The following is a 13,170-nucleotide window of genomic DNA, read 5'->3' on the forward strand; positions in this document are numbered from 1 at the left end:
CTGTGCCCTCTGACTGTCATCTTTCTTGTAGACTTAAATCACTTGACGACGATATTTCCGATCAAGTAAAATTATTGTTCTATCTCAACAATAATAACTAAAAAAAGGCAAACAAAGGTTAAATGTCCTATCCTATTAAAAGCTATAAGTTAGATAAAGAAAAGGAAGCATCAAATTCTTTAACGAGTGTACACCATTATACAAAAATAAAGCAAAAGGAAGCATCTAATACCAAGGCTGGAAAATGCTTTCCACTCCCTACCATTCGAACCATTGGAATTATCTTAATAAAATTCATCAATGTGCTCATAAATCTTCAGATGATATAAATATATATATATATATGTGTGTGTGTGTGTGGGGGGGGGGGGGGGGGGGGGGGTGCGCGTGCGCTGAGATTAAGCATTTTTAGCCTTTAGACGCTCAAGAAGAGTTGCAGCAAAATGTTATCTGCCAAGAAGCCATTTCAGAAGAGCAAGGTTGCATCAGACCAGACTGAGATGTGTGCTCCCAATGCTGCTGGGATTTGCATCCCCAAAACGCATATCGAAAATCAAACTTTTCGATAGAACACTCATATTAAATGTAATTTAGAATGTCTTGAAATTCGAGCTCAACCTCGACTTTGATGTTAAGCTTTTAAATGCTAAATTCCAAGCTTCAACACGTTCCTCAAACTTTAAATAAATTTTTAGAATTTTTCTCCTTATTCCTTCTCCGCACGTCCTTCCTTTCTCTCTTCATTTTTCCCAAGTCTTTTCAACTATTTATAAGTGATTTGGGCCGTGGCCATCAAGAATTGATCATTACATGCGTCTATTATCGTGTAATTTCTTATAGTCTACTGTACTCTGTAATTATTCTCCACATATGCAAGAGATAACAACTCCAATAGCTACCTTGCCACCACTCCATATATACATATTATAATTGCATCACCCTAGCCAAAGAGCTTTCCTTCACACACACCTCACACGGACTTCACACACATAAATACATATATTATATACATATAATAATTACATTATATACATATTATAATTGTATTTTTCTTGGCCAAGGAGATCCATGGCTAGAGTTGTCAAAAGGGCCGGCCCGGCCCTTTTATTAAAAAGGCCGGGCCCAGCCCGGCCCACTTTGCTATGAACAGGGCCCAGCCCGGCCCACGGCCCCCTTATAGGGGGGCCGGGCCGGGCCAGCCCGTGGGCTATAGGGCCGGGCCGAGCCCTTAGCCCACAGGGCCCAGTGGGCCGAGCCCGGTGGGCCGGCCCTTTTTTTTTTTCTTTTTTAAATAATACATATATACATATATAAATATTAAAATAATGCATATATAAAAACTATTTTTTTTCTTTTTAAACAATTTTCTATCTTAAGTGTTAAATATTATTTTATTATTTTATATTTCAAAATTCTATATGGCTTATAAATTTTCTTGTGAATTGATATGAAAAATAATACACATAAAAAGAAGAATATTTTTTATAATTTAAATATATAAAAAATTTAGCTTGAAAATTTTAAATATATTGATGGTTATTATTTATATATATTACGAAATGTAAATTTTTTAGTATCCAATATTAATAATAAATAAAAAATGACATAATTAAAAAAATAAATAAGCAAGGGACACTGCAATTTATAGAGGTTCGAACCATTTGGTAAACAAATGGTCTACTCCTCTCTCTTCAAGCCATCACTTGAAGAAATTCAATTAAATAATTTTTTTATCTTTTTTACATGAGCTAGCAACTATCCCTAATGATCCTAGTCTCTTTTTAGAGGTAGGAAATTTTTAAATTCATTGCTGCAGCAAGATCATTATCTTGCGAGTAGCAAAAAACTCCTATCACTCAAATGGAAATTGCCAATATTGATTGGTGAGGGAGTACAATAATTAAATTAAATTTTTACATCTTTTCGATTAAATAAAAGAAAATAATACAAAATTGCAAAGGTAAAGTGGTTTCAGCTAGTTATCAACATCATCTTCACTTGATTCATCTACTAACTCGATCTCTTGTTGTTCGAACTCCACATCGAGCCAATCTTTAAAGCAAACACACATTTCCAATATTTTTGGTGATAATCTTGATCTTTTTGGATCTAACACCCTGTTACCTGCAGAGAAAGCAGACTCTGACGGTACTGTGGACACCGGAGGAGTTAGTACATCACGAGCCATGGCAGCCAAAACAAGATATGTGTGTTGGTTTAGGCGCCACCAGGCCAAAACATCAAAATTATTTATTTCATCATCAGAAAATTGCATATCTCTATTTAAATAAAAATCTAATTCATTAAATGCACTACTTGACGTTGTAGTTGTTTTTTTTGATTGTTTACTTCTCAAAAATTTTGAAAATTCAAATTTTAAATTTCCTTTGGATTTTGTTTGTTTTGATGAGTCTTCAACTTGTTGTCTAGGTTTAAAATGAAATTCATACAAATTATACATTTCATATACTAATTGTTTAACTTCATATTTCGTATCATCTATATCAATATTCATAGCATTGCCATAAAAATCTAAAAAACCATCTACAGCATTCCACTTTTGTGTGGGATCTAACGTACTAGCTATTAGGTAAAGTGGTGGAATTTGTGTCTAATATTTCCTAAATTTTGCTTCCATTGGGTCAAGAAATGGCATGTAACTTTGATGTTCTCTATATTCATTGAAACAATTTACTATACTATATATTTCTCTTAAAAAAAGGTGAGTTGTTGGGTATTTACAACCAGAAAATGTAATTGTAGCATGATAAAATTGTTCTAATATAAAAATAAGTATATCTAACAAATTCCAATCAAGTTCAGTTATGTGATGAGATGGGGGCATTTCTTTATTCCAAAACATTGTTAAAAGTTCTCTATACGGTGTTATAATTTGTAATAACAAAAATGTTGAGTTCCATCTAGTTTCAATGTCTTTTGGAAATTTTTTATAGGGAAGTTAATAAGCATGAACTAATTGTTTCCATTCTCTAAGTCTAGACGTATTAGTGCGTATGAATTTTAAACAACTTTTTATTTTTTCTAATGACTCTGAACCTACACGAAGACCATCTTGAACACATAGATTTAAAATGTGATATGTACATCTATTGTGAAATAATTTTTCCCCTAAAATTAAGGGCACAGAAAGTTTTAATCGTTCCACTGCGACATTATTATTACTAGCATTATCAAAAGAAATAGCAAATAATTTTTCCAAAATATTGTAATCTAAAACGGACTGTGAAATTGCTTGAGCTATGTAGTTTCCACTGTGTGCTTCTACAAGTTCTTTAAAAGTAATTATTCTTTTTTGAATAGCCCACATGTCATCTATCCAATGGGCCGTCACACATAAATAATGATTATTTGTTAGTCCGTCATACCATATATCAGATGTAAGTGAGATTTTACTAGTAAGTTGATTAAATACATTTTTTAGATTATCTTTATATATTAAAAATAATCTCATTGCTTCATTTCTAATAGTGTTCCTAGAAAAATCTCTAGACTGTGAATTGTGTACAGTTTTACAATACCACTTAAAAGCGGGATCTTGTGCAAATAAAAAAGTGCATTCTGATTTAATTATCATTTTAGCTAAACACTTCTTGTCTAATTCTGGATTATAGCGATGAATATTACTTGAAAGATTTAATTGAGTTTGTGTACTACCTTTTTCACTACAGGCCATTGCCTCCTCATGCTTTGTCGCGTGCCTTTTTAGATGACCTGTTCCATCTCCACACACAAGACGTTTTTTACATACCTTACATTGGGCTTTTTCACCCTCGCCTTCAACCTGAACTATTTCATAATAGTTCCAAACAGCACTTGTTCGCTGTCTTTTCCTAATAGCTCCCACATTTGACGGACCTGCATCATCTTCTTCATTCTCTCTGGGTGTTGGTGGGGGTGGAAAATCAGCAGGCCCAGTAAAATTGATGTTGTCATCTTCTTCGAGTGAGTCAGGTGGAAGTGTTTCATTCTGATCTGCATAATTTGTGTTATACAAATCATGAATGAAATCCACTGGGGGTTGGGGCTGAGGATGACGAGGTGGACGAATTATGGGATTAGATGTGCTAGACCGTGGTGGATCTATAGAACCAGAAGGAGTCCCACGAGAAAAACGGGTGGATTTTGAGCGACGAAGGAAAGACATTATTATTGATAAGAATACTATCTAATTTGAGAATGGATAAAACTTATAAAATAGAGAGGCAAAAATAAGTAAAAATTAAGAAGTGAAAACTCAAGAACAATTGAACAACAGAATTGCATGGAATTCGAGAGCAAATGAAAATAACTCATATTTGTTCTCCTATTTATAGACAATCAAGAGACTTACAAATTTGAATTTCAAATTCAAATGTTATGAAAAATTTGAACTTCCGTAAATTTCAAATTTTCAAATGTTGTGATAGAAAAGTTACAGAATATTTGTCAGGCAGCCTGACAAACGTGGGTGACAATTGACAACCTGACTCAGCAGCCAAATGCACCATTGGTGGTCATCATGAAGGATACTTTTTCTGAAATTTTTGATGGCGTTTGATGCCTTCAGCCTTCCCACCATTTACTTTCCTATCAATGATACTGTAGGGAATCTCATTATCACTTTTTGTATTTTATGCACTTTTCTGTAAAATACTTGAAAATTCCAAAAATAACTCCTATGACTTAAAATTGATATATAATATGTTATTATATTATATTATACATAATAGATATAATATTATATTATAAATCACATATATTTATAATATATATTATATAACAAAAGAAAGTAGCATATTTAAATTTTAAAGCTTTTATAATGTTAATAGTCTCAGCCTTGCCAGCCTTGTCATGGTCAAATTATATATGCGAGCTTTCAAATTTTCAAACGTTGTCAGGCAGCCCTTATGGGTGAATATTTGTCACAAGTCATACTTTATCTTTATGTCAAGTTGTGGACTCACAAGCACAATAGTGAAACACATGCAAATTGCTTTTCCTTTATGTCAAGTTGTCAACTCACAAGAAAAGTAACATGCAAATTGCAAAATCATTAATTAATTCCTTTAGTGTAGGTGATGCGCCCATGATTAAATTGGTAACTACAAAGGATGGGTGATGTGCCCATGATTAAAGCTAATCATCAAGCCCTCAGCTTGTTTTATTCTATTACTCTTTCTCACAATCATTAATTAATTCGCTTAGTATTTGTTAGGGCCTAATGATGATACTAATTAACTTGCACTAGGTCGGACTTTGATGAAAACTTAGTTAGTTAGATAAAATTATTTTGGAAAAATTAACTCAATATGATGATTGAAGGCCATCAATTTTATAAGCCCATAAGGGCCTCACGGGCCAGGCCCATAAGGGCATCATGGGCCAGCCCATAGGGTCCCAATGGGGCCGGGCCATGGGCCCAAATTCTGTGGCCCGGCCCAGCCCCCCATGGGAGCCGGGCTTGGCCCGACCCGCTTGAACAGTAAAGGGCCGGGCCAAAGCCCGGCCCGTCCCAGCCCTTTTAACAACTCTATCCATGGCCTTCATGCACATTGGGTCACCACGCACACACTCTAACACACACACACATATATATATAATTTATTTAGTATGCATAATATATATAATTTATTAAAATCATAAAAATTATATATAAATCCCTTAATTAAATTTTTAATCCCACTTAAGCATTGCATAATTATAATTATATTCTCAAATATTAATTTTATTTAAATTAAAATACCAAAATTCTAAAATTAATAACTCAAAATTACTCAATAAGGTCGATTTCACTACTGCGTCCTTACGAGACCCTTGTTTCATCCCGAAATCACTTCAGGGTTAATCTTTACGCAAAATCGGAGCCCTTTCGGGATTCTATTGACCTTTCAAAAGTCCCCTACAATGATTCAGTTTTTCAGCCCGATTCACAATTATACCGAAAATTGTTCTCGATTCAGTTTCTTTTGACACCTAAAATCATGTCTCGAATTATTCGTTGATACTATTCCAATTTTCTTAAATATTTAAGGTCCGAGGCACTCCCTATGATCGATTCAGTCACACAAAACTGTGATAGTGTATCCCATGGCCTCATTTTTTCGAAAATTCCACTTATACTCTTCGTAATATTCCATTTATAACCTTAAGAATTTCTCGGGTATTACAACATTATTCCCTCCTTACATAAATTTGGTCCTCAAAATTTATCATATATTTTAAATCTCAAAATTTCATTTTTGAAATTAGCACTTAACTTATCAAATAATTGAGGGAGAATACAACTCACTTCCTCCTTGACTTAAACATGCAACACATATTCTAAGTAAATCTATGCTACGTCACGGCTTACACTCAAAGCTTGTCACTTATCATTATCCCTTGTCTATGGGGTCCATAGCCCAACTAGCACCCCATTGCTAGACATACCTCAATCATTACCCGACAACTTGACTATGGGGTCCATAGTCCATAGCCCAACTAGGAATTCTTTATTTGTTGAGAATTCGTTCTCCTTAATTAAAATGAATTATTTAATTATATTATAATATTAATTTAAAATTAACATTATAAATTAACTTATAATATCCTTTTGCACTAGTTTCTTCGAATTAATTTGATTTGCTTGACTCTTATAAAAAGATACTCAAATTATATGAAATTCATATAAACTCATACTTTAAGTAAGAAAAATGACACAAGATTAAAATTAAAATTAAATAAAAATATGTATAAAAATAATTCCTATCACCTAATTTTATAAGACTTGGGATTACTTCATCCATTATAAAAAAGTAAAACATCATTCTAAAAAAAAATATATCTCTAATACTGATATGAATACTCTTATTGGGCCTTCAATATTTTCAATGTCTAACTTAATCATCAAGTGTTTGCACAAGGACTTCTTTATACCCTCTGACTGTCATTTTTTTTTGTAGACTCAGACAACTTGACGATGACATTTTCAATCAAATAAAATTATTGTTCTATCTCATCAATAATAACTTTAAAAAGCAAACAATGGTTAAATGTCCTATCCTATTAAAAGCTATAAGTTAGATAAAGAAAAAGGAAGCATCAAAATCTTTAACGAGTGTACACCATTATACATAAATAAAGCAAAAGGAAGCATCTAATAGCAAGGCTGGAAAATGCTTTCCACTCCCTATACCATTCGAACCATTGGAATTATCTTAATAAAATTCATCAATATGCTCATAAATCTTCAGATGATATAAATATATATATATATATATCTGCGCTGAGATTAAGCATATTTAGCCTTTAGACGCTCAAGAAGAGTTGCAGCAAAATGTCATCTACCCAGAAGCCATTTCGGAAGAGCAAGGTTGCATCAGACCAGACTGAGATGTGTGCTCCCAATGCTGCTGGGATTTGCATCCCCAAAACGCAAATGCAGAGTTCCAAGAAAGCTAATTTAAAGCAAGAAGACAAGAAGGCTCGCGACCCTAAGAAGAAGGTACGTAATATATATAGTTGCAAATATTTATATTTATTAATAACATATTGAAACTTTGTTTCCAGTACAATAATAGAACCATATTACTAGAGGACTGCATATATATAAAACCTTTAATTTTGTTGGTCTTGCAGGGTTCAACCGGCAATTTGGAACAAGCCATAGAGATTACAATTCAGTGAGATGTGTATGCACACACATATGTGCGCGGAAACTAGCTTGTAATTAATATATGCCTTTGTATGTATGCTTGTGATAGGTTATGTCAAGCATTTGGACCTTCGCAGTTCTCTGTGTCACATAGAGCAACTATGGATAAGTATATTAAAGAGATAAATATAAATTAAAATTATGTGCGATCATGATGAGTCTGTATGATCCAGAGATTTGCTGAGATAAGTTCTCCACTTAATTTAATAATGGGGTTATTAGTTAAAATTCAATAGCGACACCTAACCTGAAGCTTATTAGTTAAAGGTTTTTTTCCCATATAAATAGAGATATTCCATAAGGTCTAAAGTCACTACAAAAAATTCGGAATTTAGTGTAACAACTAAATTAGTGGGTCTAGACATTATGGGTATTTTATTTTCGAGCATTGAAAATTTTGTCCTATTAAAATAAATGTGAAAAATATTTTTATGTGGCAAATTTATGTAAGTAAATTTTGTGGATAAATTATAAGTGTTATTATTATTTATGGGAAGCTAAGATCAAGGGCGGATGTAATACCCAATGTTTAATGTTAAAGTATTTTTAGAAATTACAGGGTCAAATTTGGTATTTATTATAGTTTCGGGCCTTTGTGTAATATTCAAAACACAACCGAAGGATGAGGGATAATGTCGAGCAAGCCAATAAAGGAAAAATTATTCAAATAAGTGATATTCGATAAAATCAAGAGATTTTTGAAGAATTGAAGTCAAAAACACGCAATTAGGGGTATTTGGGCAAAAGTACAGATTTTGTAAATTACCTGAGGGAGGTCAAAACGGCAAGTTTTTTTGAAGTTTTTGAGGAAAATGGAAAATATGGAACTATTGGGCAAATGTGAAAGTGTTAGATAGTCTAGGGGTAACTAGGATTGGGAGAAAATGCAATTAAAGATTTGTTAGGGGCTAAAATGTAAAAAACTCGAAATTGGCAAGGTGTGAAACCGGCCGGCCGCCGGCAGCCGCCTCTGAGGCGTCAGGAAGGTGGCCTGGAGGCTCTAGGATAGTTTCCAGGCGATGATAAGGCCATTAGGAGCTGCCATTGGCCGAAAAATGGTGAGGTGTGATCGGGTTTTATGGCGGATGAGATTTTTGATTTGGCCGAATCTTTCAAGGGTTGTAGCTCATGATTTGGGGTTGTTTAATTGGTTTGGAGGCTAGATCTAGCGTTAAGGGGATAAGAGCAATCGATTGGTGATGGAAATTTGGGTCGAGGTCGAGTATAAAAAGAGTTCTCGGCCGAAAGGGTTAAAGCAAAATCGATCAAAATTTCTCTCGTTTTAGGCTGAATCGAGCAAAGATATTAGAGGGATTTTTCTCTTCAAGTCACAAGGATCATTTCTTGAGAGTTTCGAAGAGTTTCGTGTACGTTTGGGGATATTTCAGTGAGTTGGCCAGAAAATCGGGCTCGTCGGCGCCGCGACCTGCAATTGGCTTTTAAAGCCACTTCCGGTGGCTTTTTTCGATGTTCAAAGGCACCATTGAGGTCGCCTCATCAAGCTTTACAAGCCCCTATAAGAATTTGGAGCATTGGAGGTTGCAAGAATCGTCGAAGAAGACCGGAGAAGACAACCAGTCCGGCCGCACGTGGGCTTCACTCGTCGAGCCCCTAGGTGGCGTGTGAGGTAGTGTTTTTACTTGATTTTAATTTTAGAATTTTGGTAAAATTATTTTAGGAATTATCATAAAAAAATATATTGTGAAACTTGATATTAGATATTTTTTATAAATTTTCGAAGGTAAGAAAGGTTTAAAAATAAAGAAAAATAGAGAAAATTGAGAAAAAAAAAATAGAAATATTGATTTTTAAGGTCCTAATGATGAATAGGAGACGAGTGGTGTATCGAAAAGAAGGATTGCACGATTTTCGAGGAGTGACACATTTTTTGAGACAAAATCTAGACTTTTCAAATTGAGGTGAGTGGTTTGATTCTAGCTTTACCTTGTCTTGAACGTGTTTTGGAATGCGTGTAATGGGTTCTAGTGAGCGGTTATACCCTCCTGGACTTGGGTTGCTTACAAAAACGTTTCACCTATGTATATTGTGGCATCATTTGCATATTGAACATGTGATATATTGCATCAATTGTTTTCACTTTTTAAACGAGTCGGTGCATGGCATGTAATTTCATATCATCGGGGTGTTGATTTTGGTGTCATTGTTGGGTCCGTATGGGTCGGGATGGGATCTTCTTGAGAATGGGACAAGGTTAATTCTGGTGAACGAGTGACACAGTAGGGCACTCGAGGGATTAAGTATGTTGCGGCAAGGTCAACCCTAACAGTGTGTGGAATGGATTTTCCACGGGAGGTTGAGTATGCCAGGGAGATTTCTCAAGTTAGATATGTTGCATGTTGTCATTGTCTGTTTATGCCATGCTTGTATGTTATTCATGCATTGTATAAACTGTTTCATGTCATCACTTGGATGTTTTATCATCTAACTTGGGTTATGCCCTTGAAACATTCAACGTTCCAGCCAGGGATTGCTGCGAGATCGAAGAAATGGCCGGTGGGGCTGACGCTGTTTAGTTGATAGTCGTTGTACCATTTTGAAGATGTCAGAAGTTATTTTGGTATATGTACGAACAGTTATATGATAAATTTTCGGTGCTCCAAAATTTCTTCATTTCTTCGAAGATGTCTACACCAATCCAATCTAACTTCTTACTTTGATCCCTTCTAATGGCAGCCAACATATCTTTTAATCACTCGTTTTTTTATTGAAATGCCTGTGCATTTTATATTCATCTTTTGAATCCCATGCGTACAGGTTCTGCAAATTTATGGTTATGGTGATAGCAACTATGATAAAATTGAAAATGTAGTGCCATGATAAAATTGAAAATGTCGAAAGATTTATAAGAAGAACTTAATCACAGTACCTTAAACTCTCCAAACCATAACTCCTTTAGAGCTGAGTCCATTTTAGCAAATGAGCAAGTCGGATGATCAAACTTTTTCTTAATTATTTTTGTAATTTCACGAACACATTGAGGATTGCTAAACCTATTATAACACACAACAATTAGTAATACATATAAATAAATATACATACACCACTATTAAACCCCTTCCTAATATGTAAGAGAGGATTGTGCGTGTTTATAAAACAAGAAATACATACAAGTTTGTGCCCTTAGTTGTGATCACTTGATGTGTGTCTGTAGATGCTGGTGCGAGCGGTTGAACATGTAAAGATGTAAATGCTAGTGTGGGAAGTTGTACATGTGAAGATGTAGACACTAGTGTGGGCATAGATGGTACACCTCCTGAAGAGGCAGACGTATGCTAGGTGGTGGTGGTGATTCGGCCAATATTCAATACAGTGTCACCCAAAAAAGCATCCCCTATGAAGATATTTCTTAGGGTAAGGGTGCATGCACTATAATGAATTAATTGATAAAAGATAGGGGAGAAGGTGTACCAATGAATGCAAACATACAACCCTCATCACCTCTCTCCCCTTTGCCAATTGAAGTATCGAGGGAGGAACCCCCCCTATATTGACCATGATCACCTCGCTTATAAGGTCCACCACCGACATATCCTACGACACAAAGCATACAATAATTTACATTTAGCATTAGTTAAATGTGTCACACACAAAAAAAAAAAAATCATTTTCAAAACACGATTCAGTCTTGTTTTCATTATATGATCATATAAAAAAATATAAATAAAATTTGATTACTGAGATCAATAGCCTTACAAGGTTTAATGTGCCAATTAAACCTGATAAGGCTATTAATACCAGTAATGCTCAAAAAATAATTTGATTGTGTGCCTCTTTAGTCTTTGGGATCCCCCTCAACCCCTAAATAACATAGTATAAAAATGAAAAAAATATGATTATTCAGATCAATAGCGTTCACGGGTTTAATTGGTCATTTAAACCCGGTAAGGCTATTAATACTGGTAATACTCAAACAATAATTTAATTGTGTGCCTCTTTAGTCGTTGGGATCCCCCTCTAACCCCTAAACAATATAGTAAAAAAATAAAAAATATGATTATTCGATCAATAGCGTTCTCGAGTTTAATTGGCAGTTTAAACCTGGGTTGGGTAATTAAACCTGGTGAATTGTATATAATATTTTTTATTTTTTTTTCAATTTACTCCTATAAATCCTTGATTTCAAATAGCACTTAAATGATCTATGATGCTAGAAAATTACGTTCATTGTGTTAATTGTGCCTACATTACACAACAATCCATTATATCAGGGCAGACACATTTTGAATGCATTAGTTAAGTATAAATTATCAATTGTGTTTTATGGTACTACTACTAGCCATGAACATAGTAATTCCAAGACGGGATACATATTTTCACACGATGGAGTTATATATATATATATATATATGCATATTAACTAACAAAAAAAAAAAAAATCAAAGTGATCATCTATCACCCGGAGGGAGTGATAAAATTCCCATCACTGATGGGAGACATACCTCTCACAATGAAAATAAAGTATAAATCAGGGTTGCAACCTAGAAAGAAGCCAAAACTGCAAGAGAAATAAAAGTATAATTAGTTCCAAGAATAATAAATTTAGCATATGTTAATGTGTCACTACATTGTTGCACAAAAGAGTGTTAGTGAAGTAAACAAAATTTATAAGGTGATATGCATACCAAAGGAAGACTTGAATGAGGCTGTAGCTAGGGAACATGAAGTAACATTCCAATCCTCCAAAATTCTAACAAAACATGCATTATTCATGTGTATCCTCCTCGTCATCTTCTTCATCTATATCCTTCTCCTCATCTTCCTCTTCAATTGTATCCTCATCCTCATCTTCTTCTTCATTGTCAGGCTCCCCATCCTCAACCACAAAGTATCATTAATGGAGTACTCTTCAACTTCTTCAGCCTCAACATTGTCTCATAGGCTATCGAGTTATTCATCTTTAACTACAGTAGGTTGCAACAGCACATCCTCATCTTCCTGATAAACATGCACTATTCGTTCAGAAGTTGGGGCATCAACCATGTTCCTTGCCTTGGTTAGAATAACTACCCACCAATCCACCAAATTACGTTGTTGACATGGATATGGGGCATAGTAAACTTAGTGCACTTGGTAGGCAAGTATAAAAAGGATCATATTGATTGTATCTTTTAGTAGACCAAATCTCAACTATTCCATATTGTTTGTGTATCCTGGTCCCCCCTGGAGTCGGATCAAACCACTCATAATTGAACAACACCATCTTTTTAAGTGGTAACCCAAGGTACTCCAATTAGATAACCTCCTTGAGGTATCCCATAATAATCGTCTTCTGGTTGTCCATAGATAGAACCCCTAGTACAAACTCCACAATTTTTTGTGGACTTGCCTTCACTCCACAAATATGTTTGAAACTTACAGTCATTTACAAAATAAGTATACCATGTTTGCACCATCCTCAAGGGTCCCCATGAGATGTCACGTATTTGTCGATCATGTATCTCATTAGTTGGATTATA

The 13,170-nt window shown here is 34.6% G+C and overlaps 1 long non-coding RNA gene across 1 annotated transcript; it reads left to right on the forward strand.

Moving 5' to 3' along the window:
* Positions 1-7,162: 7,162 nt before the first annotated feature.
* On the forward strand, positions 7,163-7,835 carry LOC127790574 (uncharacterized). The gene is made up of 2 exons (XR_008020793.1): positions 7,163-7,483; positions 7,618-7,835. It is a non-coding gene; the product is annotated as an uncharacterized LOC127790574 (long non-coding RNA).
* The last annotated feature ends 5,335 nt before the right edge of the window (positions 7,836-13,170 follow it).

The sequence above is a fragment of the Diospyros lotus genome, chromosome 14, assembly GCF_014633365.1.
Source record: "Diospyros lotus cultivar Yz01 chromosome 14, ASM1463336v1, whole genome shotgun sequence".
Taxonomy (NCBI): Eukaryota; Viridiplantae; Streptophyta; class Magnoliopsida; order Ericales; family Ebenaceae; genus Diospyros; species Diospyros lotus.